Source organism: Coptis chinensis, chromosome 4 (assembly GCF_015680905.1).
Source record: "Coptis chinensis isolate HL-2020 chromosome 4, ASM1568090v1, whole genome shotgun sequence".
Taxonomy (NCBI): domain Eukaryota; kingdom Viridiplantae; phylum Streptophyta; class Magnoliopsida; order Ranunculales; family Ranunculaceae; genus Coptis; species Coptis chinensis.
The window spans coordinates 73,979,247-73,992,899 of record NC_141459.1 but is presented as its reverse complement, the minus strand read 5'-3'; positions in this window follow the sequence as shown (position 1 = coordinate 73,992,899).

The following is a 13,653-nucleotide window of genomic DNA, read 5'->3' as shown; positions in this document are numbered from 1 at the left end:
AAACCAGAATTTGTTTCCTGTAGAGACTATATTTTATAATGTTGCTATGAAGTCTTTAAGGTTTGGTAGACAGTTTGATGTTATTGAGGAGCTTGCTAATGAAATGATTGAGAATAATATTGAGCTTGATAATATTACTTATTCGACGATTATTACTTGTGCTAAGATTTATGGTAAGGTGAGATGGGGTCGCGACGCTTTGGGTCTTTGGGAGAGAATGAGATCGAATGGGTGGCCGATGGATTTTATTTTGTATAATACTTTGTTGAGCATGTGTGCTGATCTTGGGTTGGAAGAAGAAGCTTAATATCTATGGTAGTGGAGGGAAGGTTGAGAAGGCCGTGTCGATGTTTGAGGAGATGTTGAGGTTGCGTGTTAAACTTAATGTAATGGGTTGCACTTGTTTGATTCAGTGTTTGGGAAAAGCCAAGAGGATAGAGGATGTGGTGAGGGTATACGGGGTTTCTATGGACAAGGGAGTTCAACCCGATGATCGTTTATGTGGATGTTTACCCTCATGGTTGTATTGGAGAGTGTCAATCATCTGAATTAAACTAAAACAAGTGTATCCACATAGGCTATAGCACAATAGGAACCCAAGTGTATATGGTATCAATTAAGTACCTGAAAAATAGTAATCAGGGCTGCTTCAAGGTAATCAGTCTCAGCTTGATGAGTATAAAGTATATCTACAACTCTTTTTCCCCATGATAAGTTCGTTTACTGTTTCGATGAATCATACATATGTTAGTGGTGGACCTTTGGACTATTGTAGTTGTAACAATGTCTCAAATTCTCAATTCCTATATTGTTTGTGTCTATACTTTGTACAGGAAATTAGTTATAAAAGTTAATTCCCATAGTTAGCAAGTAGCAACCCTTTTCAGAATTCCGTGTGTTCCCGTAGTTCACATTAATATTGTACCATACATTTAATAAATTAAACCATTAATTTGTTTCTTCTTCGGAATAAAATCGGAGACATTTGATCTATCTAACAAGGTGAGAATATTTTCCAACACACCACACTCCCTACCGAGTAGCCCGTATCGTTTGCACTTGGATTTTAGCTATGGGCCTAGAGCTCTAGTAGCAGAATATCTAGTATCCATTCTTGGTCAGCTCCTAGATCTCTTAGTACTAGTCTCATGTACTCTTTTGCTCAGGTACTTATTTCTCTGCTCTGCAATATCTTGCTACTTTTTACTTATGCTTTAAACTGCATATTAATGAACAAGTGAAATATAGTTATGCATGTTGGTTTATGAGTAATGGGTATCTTTTGGAACTAGTTTTGGTTTACTTGTAATCAAGTTCTTGAGTTGAGTTTGACTTATTCCCCTGTTTGAACTTTATGTGGATCATAACTCTTGTTTAGTAGTGTTCTTTGATTGAATGAATGCTCTGTAAGTAACTCATATATATATATGAGTTCAACAAGTTCTACCTCGACCGATACAAGTGATAAAGAATGGAAAGTTGCCGAATTGATTGCAACGGAGGCTATTATTCAATATACTAACCATATAAATAAGCAACCATATCACAATGATTCATTGTCAGGAAAGCAGTATGTGATCAATTGTCTTGAAGGAAATGAAAATAGGTCCATAGATATGTTTCGGATGCAAACAAACGTCTTATATGACCTGTGTGATATTTTAAGAGTCAGGGGGTTACTTAGGGACGCACAGTATGTTACTGTGGAAGAACAAATGTGTATATTCTTGTATATTATTGGTCATAACCAATCTAATATAACTGTTGCCGATCGGTTCCAACATTCTGGAGTGACTGTATCTCGACACTTCAAAACAGTGTTGAAGGCTGTTTGTAAGTTTTCAAAAGAAGTTATATTACACCCCCAACATGACTACTACACACTCATATCTAAGGAGCAAAGACGATAAGTACTACTCGTGGTTCAAGGTAACAATTTTCACATGTTAGAGGCTTTTGTCATTTTAAAATGTATATGTTTTATATGGTGTACGTTTTATATTAGTGATATCATATTAAAAGTTTAGTATGTTTTGTTTGTTGGAATTGTATTGGGGCAATTGATGGGACACACATTCCAATAGCTGTGCCATCCGGTAAAGTACAAATACCGTATCGAGGGAGGAAAGGCATACCAACTCAAAATGTCATGTGTGCATGCGACTTTGATATGTGTTTTACTTTTGTTCTTGCTGGTTAGGAAGGTTCAGCAAAAGATTCGAGAATTCTACAAGAAACCATTGAAGATCCGCAGTTGAATTTTCCCCGACCTTTACATGGTAATTGCAGCTAAGCTAAGTTCAATACCATTCTAATTATTTATTTTTTTCACTTTAACTAAATTGCTTTTTAACAGGAAAATATTATGTGGTTGACTCCGGATATGCTAATGCCCCTGGGTTTCTAGCACCGTACAGAGGACAAAGATACCATTTGAATGAGTATAGCGGACATGGAAGATCACCAAAAACCGCAAAGGAGCAATTCAATTTTGCTCATATGTCACTCCGTAACATAATTGAGCGATGTTTTGGTGTGTTGAAATGTCGGTTTCAAGTTTTGGAATTAATGACATCTTATAATCTTCGCAAGCAAAGAAATATAGTGATTGCTTCGTGGTGCTCTTCATAATTTTATAATGAAGCATGCTCTTAAAGACGATTTTTTTTTGAGACGCGTTTGAAAAAGAAGATGTTGTTGTGCAAGGTGTGGGTAGTAGTCATGAAGCGGGACAAAGTTAGGTCAAGTGCAAGTGAAGTACAAGGAGACATGGGGATAGTGAGAGATGGTATTTGTAGGGGGATGAGTATGTTTTATAGACTACCAATGTAACTTTTTGATGGGTATTGTAATATTTGCTAGTTAGGTACCATTTTTTATTGTTTATGCCAAACAAACTTATAACTTCTTGGCTTTTAAATTTTGTCTTTTTTCTTTAGAAATTGTGGTTTTGACAAACGTACTTATACTTTCCATTAAGTGAAAAATCAGATAAGGACTTTTGAGCTTGGTAGCTTATAGCTTTTTGTTAGTTGCCAAACACCCCCTAAATTTATCCTAAATGACTTAGCTGATATTAAGACTTAGCTCTTAAGTTAGGATGAGGAAAGGAGATGGTTTTGGTTGTTGCTAATGGTTGCGCGCTCTTCATGAAGATGAAAATGCCTATGTATCCAGTCTGTGTATTGGGAGTAGTAGTGAAGTCTGAGTTAATAACTCAAATTGGGATCAATAATCAGACTATAATCAAGCCATACGTAGTTCTTAGGGGTGGCTTTATAGGCATTGAAAGTGTACATCGGATGCGACACATGTACTGATGAGTACAGATGTACGGTCGAGATGAGTGGCATGCTTCCACAAGTGGCACATGAGTAGTAGCGGTAGGTGTTCAGGCTTGTCTGAGCTGGCATTGGGCGTGATAATGGTGAGTACTCCGTAATAATGGTGAATGACTGTAATGATTTATGTATTACGGCGGGAAGGAAGCTTAAGGATAATGGTAGCAATGATGACAGTGGCAGGTGATCGATGATGTCTTGAGGTGGAGCCAAGTGACGAGTCGCTAGTACTGATATGTATGCGAGTCTTTTAGTATGGCGAGTGCCCGGAGTCGACTTCGAGTGTAACGAGAATTCGTATGTCTGAGGTCGAGTTATGCTGAAGGAGTCGTTGTATGTGGGTCTTGTGCACATCACATGCCTATTGGATGTCCCTTATATAGAATTAAAATACTTCAATTCAATTCTATTCAGTGTATTTTATGATTCATCCCAAAACATGGGTTTATATACAAGTTGGTTTCTTGTCTACCAAGACACACTATTCTAAATACATAATATTCTAAATATATCCTAAATATATTGTTTCCTATTTAGAATATACATATATAGCTTTCTACAGTCCCCCTCAAGTTGATGCATAGATGTCAATAAAACCTGTTTCGACCCCCACCTACGTGGCAAACGTCTATTAGTAGTGGTCTCTATTTTTATTCGTTTAATCGACAGGGCTAAAGCCCAATTTGCAATACCATGGATCAATGTACAAGCTCATTAACTCATGTGTCTAGGGTTAAACCTTAGCCACATGGCTTGCCACTTACGTATATTAATTTATGTCTATATTCGTTTCATATCAAAGAGATAATCATCAATTAAGAGTCAGGTTCAATTGTAATTACTTGAGCTACAAGAAATCTTTACTCTACAGATATAAATACCAAACTATTTTTCATACAGAACTACGTTCTTGAGACTTGATCCCATCGATAATTTGGGTACGTAGGCAACCGAAAGGTATAGTCTCATCATTCTCCCGATCACCATCACTTTTCTAACTACTTTTTTAAGTTCTTCATCTCTTTTGTTACCACTTAGTGTTTTGATCATATTTGGTCGAAACATAATTGGCGTCGTCTGTAGTTCTTATTCAAAACCCTCGATAACGTTCTGCAAAAGTTATGACGCATACTCGAAGAGCTCAAGGTCTCAATGCAATTACTGACGATCATCATGAACATGATGTTTAAGGTCAACTTGGCGATAATAGACTAATCCCTCCTACCCTTTTTCCACCACAGGTTGCACGTGACCCTACTGCTGTTCCACCAATGCGCCATATTATTCAGCGTGAGGTTATTGCCTCTGACGATTCTCCATCCTCTGATGCGGATAATGTAAGTCATATGTCTTGTGAAACACTTCTTAAAAAGTTCAAGAGGGTCCGCAAACAGAACAACTACTACAGGCGCCGTTTAAAACGACCCACTCCACTCGCAGATGATGTTTTCTCTGTCACACCACAACGTAACACACATCAATGACATAACATTGTGTGGGATCGTTTAAGTGCTGATGATGAGATTCACGCTATTCGCAACAGCCATCAATGAGTTCCAAGTAATGGGCGCAGAATTCCCCAACCTCCACCGAGAAACAACCAACCCCCCGGTCACGTTCTCGATAGGCAAGATAATGTTACTAACCGTCCGACTGCACCCCAAGGTCATACGGATTATCGGCTAGTCCCGAGAAATTTGGGTGACGAATAGAATAATGGTCGCACTCATGATCGAAACCATCAATTTCGAGAAATACCTCAGCGACATGATTCTTATCATTTTGAAGGATATCGTACTAAAGTCACACCATACCATCCACAATCATCTCAACACAGTCAAGATGAATCTTCGTCATTTTCTTCTCGTTCCATTTGTTCCCATAGGCGTCATCGCAACTATGATTACGATCCAGCAGATGTGGATCTGATGAATCCTCAACGTGTTAAAGAAATGATTAAAAAAGCTCTTCTGGACAGTGATCTTTTTAAATCGACACTAGAGAATCTGGTAGTTGAAGATGGTATTTTGGACAAATTTTCTCTCGCCGTCCAACGGGCTACTCATAGCATAGATTTCAAACAACCAGAGCTTGATCAATATGATGATGTCGAGGGCTGCCCTATGCTTCATGTGATTAATTTCACGAACAAACTAGTTTTATCGGGAGGTGATGATGCTTTAAAATGCAAACTTTTTCCTTCTACATTAAAAGGGAAAATGTTGGTATGGTTTAGCGAATTACCCCTGCGATCTATTCGTCGGTTAAAGGACATAACCGCAAAGTTTTCGAAACATTTTCATCATAATCTAAAACATCAAAATGGTGTGTCTGAGTTCTTTTCAACATCAAGCAACAACGTGATGAAACTCTCCGTAGTTTTGTCACTTTCGTTTTTAAGCAGCTGCGGTGAGATTTCGGCAATCCGATTTAATGGTGGTCTACGCTTTTAAAGAAACTATTTTGTTTGATAAACACAGGTTGTACAACTCTCTTGTTCGGGATATTCCATCTTTCTGACGTACGTTATACCAGCGAGTTCAACAATTTATCAATGTTGAGGACGACACGGCTGCTCGAACTTCTCATGACAATGAAAATAAAGGATAGGATTTCAACTGTAGGAACCGTTATGGTTTCACCGAATGATTTACGAACCGCGAAGCACCATGCGTAGCAGAAGGGTGTCCACGATTTAGTTAGAAATTCATACCTTTAGATTGGTTGTGATATCTCTGAGAATCCAATATCTATAAAATCAGCAACTTCTTGATCTTTTGTTGTATTCCTATCCTTAGAATGGACGTTGTGTGGGCAATGATCTACCAGCCTCTTCTTTCTCTCTTGGCCTCTCTCACTCACAAAGTTAGAACTGATTTTGGATCTCACTTTCCTTGAGCAAAACCTGAGTTTTTCTTGTGTGTAAAAAATGGTCGGAGAAAAGAGGTTTCTATTTATAGGCTACAATAGGGACCATGAGGAGAAATTAGGATTGGGCCTCCGGACGGGCTTGGGCTTCCCATGTTCGCCCTGAACACACGGCCCAAGTCCATCAACAAATGGTTTATTCCACTAAAGGACATTGTTGCACTACCTCCCTAATCCCAAATTACGTGTTACGTTTATGGACTCCATATTATATGCTTGTTGATCTCCCCGTGTTTAAGATATCGAATGCCCATTGATTAAGTTAAGTTACTGACAACTACATTAATCAACTTCTTATGTCCTTGAGTAGTACCACTCAACCTCATTATCATGTCAAATTAAATCCACCTATAGGGTTTACATGACAATCCTTATGAGCTCATCAGGGGGACATCATCAACCCGACTTCCTGCGGGTCACAGATTCTTTATATAATCAGCAGTACACCTTACATACAATGTCATTACCCAATCCATCGAGTTTGTTGATTCACAAATGAATCTCACTCATTGATGATTTAAAGCAATGTACAATGCACGTAAGTGCCCATTCTTATATCCGGATTAAGAGGACAAGAATCCATAATAACAGAGGTGTTTGTTCTCTTATATAGTCAGTATAAAGAGAAACAACCTCACTTGGTCCTGTTCAATACACACAAAGTGTACTAGTGTAATCCTATAATCAAGATAGACTAATACCAGATTATACTACAACCGTACCAATGGTTTGTCCAAATCCATCTAGGTTCATTGTGAACATTTACTTATACTTTATAAGGTACTGATGATATGATCTTCTGTATGTCACCACACACCATATCATCTACAACATAAAGTATTAGACACATGCATATAACTAATAACATATATAATTTGCATAACATTTGCCCATATGATTCTCATTCAAAATATAAAGAATTAGAGTTAATACAAAAGTAATGCTTTTAGTATATAACCCTATCATCAACAATCAGTGAAACAAAAAGAAAAATCCGACTTTTGATCAACAGCAACCCGGTCAAAAGCCTCCGTATAAGAAAGAAGACTCCACGAGTAGGACCGGAAAGCTTTTTACTGATTTTGAATTAACTCTACTTAATACTAAATATGTGGTAGTCTATGACAAAATCAAGGATAAAAGTCTGCTCACTCCAACGTTTCCCCTACACGACGACACTAAAACAACTCGCGATAAATCGTTATGGTACAAATTTCATATTGATTTGGTCATGAGACTGAGAATTGTTGGTCTTTGAGGGGAAGAATTGAAAAACTTGTGCAGAATGAGAAACTTGATCAATATGTGCAGAAAAAAATGACAACTCAAGCTTTAACTGTAACAGAACACAATGTCATTAAGGTTGGACATGTCGTCATTGATTCATTGTCCAATACTCAGCGGAAAAATGTTCGTCGTTCTAAAGTCAAATATCTTTCTAATTTTTACAAAGTCAACGGGATCAATTTCGTAGAAGGTTTTCGCACGGAGACTATTGAAGACGAACCGTTGTGTTTCACTAACCAAGATCTAATGGGAGTGCATGTTCCTCATTATGATGTTGTTGTGATAACGACGATATCATTTGTATCTTGCTGCATAACGATAATGATTATATGACCGTAGTTAGGCTAAGCGTCATGTTTTCTGGGAGCTATCGCAGTATTCCTTTTATTGATAACTTCGTCACTCCTGAAAATACACCTATCATTGGTTTTGATGCTACCACTACTCATTGTGTTGGGAAGATTTCTCTCCCGGTCACTCTTATGAAAAAGGAATTCAATATTGATTTCCTATTGATGGATTGTAAATCCCTTTGCAATCTCATCCTTGGTCACGATTGGATTTATTATATGGAAGTTGTCGTCTCAACATATCATCAAGTCATCAAGTTCCCATTCAATGGTAAAGTCTGTAAAGTACGCAGCGATCAACTTGCATCTTGAATTTTCCACGACAATGTTCTCGAAGATTATAAGAAGTCTGAAGTTGTTGGACAAACTATTCTTAGTTCCAACGCCGTCAAATAACAATTACAGCATCCATGACCTTCAATTTACTCTGCCAATAGAAATGTTGAAGGACCCCCGACCGTCGAACCACTTTTAGAAGTTCAAATTGGCTAACTCCCTGAAGAGACAACTTTTATTTTAGCCGAACTTCCAGAAGAGGAGAGACAAGAGCTTATTTTGTTATTGAGGAAAAATAGTCATGTTTTTGCTTGGCGAATAGAGCAAATGCTTGGTGTAGATCCTTCTGTGGCTTGTCATAAACTCGACATTGATCCCAATGCTAAACCGGTTCTACAAAAGCCCCGAATGATGGCCCCCGATAGAAAGATGAAGGTGAAAGAAGAAATCGACCATCTCTTGTTTGTTAATTTTATAAGGCTTGTGACATATCCAACATGGTTGTTGAATGTAGTCACAGTGCCTAAAAAGAACGGTAAATTACGTGTTTGTATCGATTTCACAAATCTCAATAAAGCATGTCTGATTCATCCGTATCCATTGCCTCGTATATCTGAAATGGTCGATGCAACATCTGGTTTTCAGTGTTTGCCTTTTTTGGATGCTTATTCTGGTTATCATCAGATTCTGTTATTTATTGAGGACCAAGAGTTCACTGCATTCATTACAGACCAAGGAATTTACTGTTATCAAGTAATGCCTTTTGGTTTGAAAAACGCTAGAACCACATATCAAAAGTTAGTCAACACCATTTTTTCTGATCTACTTGGAAAGATAGTCGAAACTTACATCGATGACATGGTTGTCAAGTCTACAAAAACACCTGATCATCTTACTGATTTGCAAGCTGTTTTTGACAAACTCTCCAATGGCAACATGCGTTTGAATCCAACTAAGTATTCTTTCGGTTTATCATCTGGTAAATTCTTATGATACATGATGACTAGACGCAGGATTGAAGAAAATTTGGATCAGATTCGGTCTATCCTTGAAATGCCTTCTCCGACGTCAAAGAAAGAGATTCAATGACTTACAGGACGCTTGGCTGCCCTAAATCGCTTTATCTCTCGGTATTCTGATCGATGCCGTCCTTTTTTCCAAACATTGAAAGATGCATCAATTTGGACGGAGGACTGTGAACTTGCATTTCATCACCTGAAAGCATACTTAGTCCAACCTCCAGTTCTCGCTAGTCCAGCAGCGGGGCAGCCTATAGGTCTATATTTAGCCGCTACTAATCATGCTGTAAGCGCCATCTTATTTGTCGACGGTGACGATGGCCGTCCTATATTCTTTGTTAGCAAGACTCTTACAATGGCTGAAATAAGGTATTCTTGAGTGGAAAAAATTGCATTGGCCTTGGTTCATGCTGCCCGACGTCTTAAACCTTATTTCCAGGGTCGAATTGTCAAAGTTTATATCAAATATCCACTGCAAAAGCTTTTTCGCAATGCCCAGGAATCAAGTTGTCTCATATAATGGGAAAGTTACCTTAGCGCTTATAGCATTGTTTTTGAAACTCGCACAGTTGAGAAAGGACAAGCTTTGGCTTCGCTAATGGCTGATTTTTCTATTGATGATGTTTTGACGAAATATAATCAAAACACTAAGTGGTGACGAAAGAGATGAAGAACGTAGAAAAGTAGTTAGAAAAGTGATGGTGATCGGGAGAATGATGGGACTGTACCTTGCAGTTGCCTACGTATCCAAATTATCGATGGGATCAAATCTCAAGAACATAGTTCTGTATGAAAAATAGTTTGGTATTTATATAGGTAGAGTAGAGACTCCTTATAGCTCAAGTATTCTTGTAGCTTAAGTAATTGTAATTGAATATAACTCTCAACTGATAATTATCTCTTTGATAATAAACGAATCTAGACATATATTAATGTACATTAGTGGCAAGCCATGTGTCTAAGGTTCAGCCTTAGACACATGAGTTAATGGGCCTGTACATTGATCCATGGTATTGCAAATTGGGCTTTAGCCCTGTCGATTAAATGAATAAAATAGAGACCCTTACTAATGGACGTTTGCCACGTAGGTGGGGGTCGAAATACCACCCCCTTTTTTGGCATGCGAACAAAGTTCATATGGCAAAGAAGAGAAGAAAAAGCAAGGAAAAAACGGAATAAGAAAAGAGTGAGCGGAATGTATAACAAAGTGTCGTGTGAATGTAAACGATAGGAAAATGGACAGTTGAATTTTTTTTGAGAATTATCGGGAATGAAATAATGTCAAACTAATGTATACGGGACGCAATGTAGTTAAATAAAAGATGGCTGAAAATGCACAGAAAAAAAAAATGATGCACAGAAAAAATTGCAAAAGAAATTGATGGCCGAAACTATACCGAACGTATTACATAATAATACGAAAATTGATTTCGACGACCCATGCCAGCGGAATAGCGATATTAGGATTAGACAGTTAAAATTAAATGTAGGGGCAGTTTAGTAATAATAGAAAGAAAAATAAGTTAAATACGAATTGGATTCAAAGGTTTCGGATTAGATAAGAATTAAGATTAGAGAGGAATTTGGATTAGCAAAGAATCCCACCAACAATGGAAAACTAGATCAAAAAAACCTTATATAAGTGCTGGCTAAGCTCCCGCATATCCCAATCCCAATCCAGGAAAAAACATTGACGCTCATCAAATAGAACTTGGTCAAAGCTCCCATTAGGCAAATACTCGTAAACAAGTAGCGTCACTTCGTTGTCGAAACAAAAGCCCAATAACCTGACTAGATTCCTGTGTGGCAGCTCAGCAACCAACACTACTCCAGCTTTGTGCTCTGCACGTCCTCAATGCAAACCGTGTTACGCACGTCTGCTCCTGTTTTCGCCGCTCTCACAAAACCCTGAAGTTGTAGAAAGCCTTTTCACTTTAACTTGCTTCCCATCAAATATCTTAGCCTTGTAAACCGATCCAAAAACCCCCTCGCCAAGCTTAAGCGAGTCAGAGAAATTATTCGTGGCAGCTCGAAGTGTGTTTAGACCAAATACAAGTGATTTTCTACAGTATCGCCAACATTGTTGCTTTGCTGGTCTGTTATCCTCCATAAAAACATGCAGTATCGCCAAAGAAATGAATGCAGTGGAGGTTTGGATTGTTGTAACAACTGTATTGAGGATGCGCGACTGATTGTCGTCACTCTGTGTTTCTACTTTGTGTTGACAAGCAGGTACGTTCTCTCTCCATTAATTTTTGCTTAGATATAGACTTGAGTTGGTTTGTATTGATCTAGAAAGTTGCATGTGGAGGAAGCTTTGTAGGTGCAAAAACACAAAACTCTGTGGTGGCGAGAGATGATGGCGCTAGTATTCAAAACTGGTTTGAACAAACACGATATGGTGTAGCGCCAGCAAAGGAAGGGCATCGTACCTGCGTCGCATGGATTTGGCCTAGTGCACCCCATTTGGATCAGGTGAATCCGGTTTTTGAGTTATCTGACCTTTTTTTTTTTTTGCCGCAGTTAGAAATGACCGTATTATATGGGCGAAGGATAATCCAGAAGAAGAAGACTTGATGACGATCGTAGACTTGGTGAGGTGGAAAGAAGGTGACAGATACAGCGAATACACAAAGCCACGGCGATGGTCACTTAAGGAAATACAAAAATATTAGTACTCGAAAGATTTGAGATAGACGAAGTGTATAAATTTGAAACAAAAGTCGAAGAAGATAAAGTAGTAATGGCTTACTCACAATTAAGTTGCGGGAGTGCAATTCTGTTGAGCAAATAAATTGCGCAATTATTGGAGTGGTGGCAAATTGCACCGGGACAACTGCCAATTTTGTTCTGGTTAATCTTTACGAGAGCGCACCGTTTACAAAATGAATTTAACAGAAGGTTCAGGGCTCAAGAATTCTTTGCGTTGATACAACTGAAAGCCATACTTACGAAATGGTATATAAAATTTGAAGTTGAATTCAAGAATCCAAACAGAAGATTTAAAGGGTTCCCGAAAATATATACCGGATGGGATAGATTTATGTATCGCTTGCGAGGGAACTGGAATCCGACAGAGTTTAAAGTACCGAACAAATTTCGAGGTAAGCCAAAACATTAGTATTGAAAATTGTACTACGAGTAAATTGTTGACTAATATGAGTTCTTTTGTGTCTAACAGAAAATGCGAGTATACTACCAAACATTGAATTGGACAAGGAAGTGGAGAACAACCTTCGTTTCTTCTTTAATGAATGTCCCGATGAAAGATTGGTAGATCTGAGCTACTTTGATGATATTGTTGATTTCATAAACTATGGGGGTATCAAACGATGGCCTGATAGGTCAAGGGAGGCACATAGTGGAATGGAGAACAGGAGTAAGAGACTCAAAAATACAATATTTGGCAGCGATAGCGATAGTGAAAAAGAAGATAGAACGGAATTAAAAAAGCGAGAATTAGTGCTGAGCTTGCCAAGCACAAATAGCGAATTGTACAAAAGAAAATGTTTCACAAGAAACAGGGCGAACGAAGACCAAGAGAGACAAACGACGCGACAATGTATAATGCCCTGAGGGACGAGACTACAATGCACAAAACAGCCCATACGAAATATAAGATGTTCTCAACACAAAGAAGAAAAGGTATGTATCGTAGAAAAACATAGATATGTAAAATGGCCGAGGAGATGTAATATATCATTCTGCTTTGGTATATGCAGGAAAAGAATAGCTGGGAAGAGAACGAAACAGTGATACTTGCAAAAGATAGTGCAGTGAAGAACACAAAGTTGGTGAGAGAAAACAAACGGCGAGAGCAAAATCACGGAGAAAGAAAGAATCCCGACCAGCGGCAAGCAATCTTTGTTAGGGGTAATATTACTCCACGGAGGAAAACCACGAATCATTAACGATGAAGTTGACCGTTGAATTTTATTATTGTGTTTGGACGGTAAAGAAATTTGTATCCAACACTAATCCGATGAAATTGGTAGATGAAACAGAGATGCTCAAGTCTGGAAGACGAAGCGAAGGTATCACCAGGGACCATGCCAAGTACCAAGGACACTGGTAGAAACTCAGAAAAAGAAAAAAACAACGAAAAAAATCTGTCCAAGCCAAAAGAAAATAAAAAATCGTGGTAAAAAAGAAAGAACGATGAAACGAGCGAGATATTGTGGGAGAATGTGGGGCAGACAAACCAAAAAGTATGGGATAAAGACAATGTGCCGTGCCCAATGGAGGGGCTCGAAAAATATCAAAAATGTGCCAAAACACGGAGAATATGACAGAGCAGTGTCAATGATTTTCAACAGTATAAACCAGGTATGTCAGTATTTTTTATTAGTTATTGTAAACTTGTGATTAAGTCTGAAAGATAGATGAAAAACTAGATATCTTCCTACCGCAGGTTAAAATGGCAGTAGTACGGGCAAAAGAAATTCACGAAAA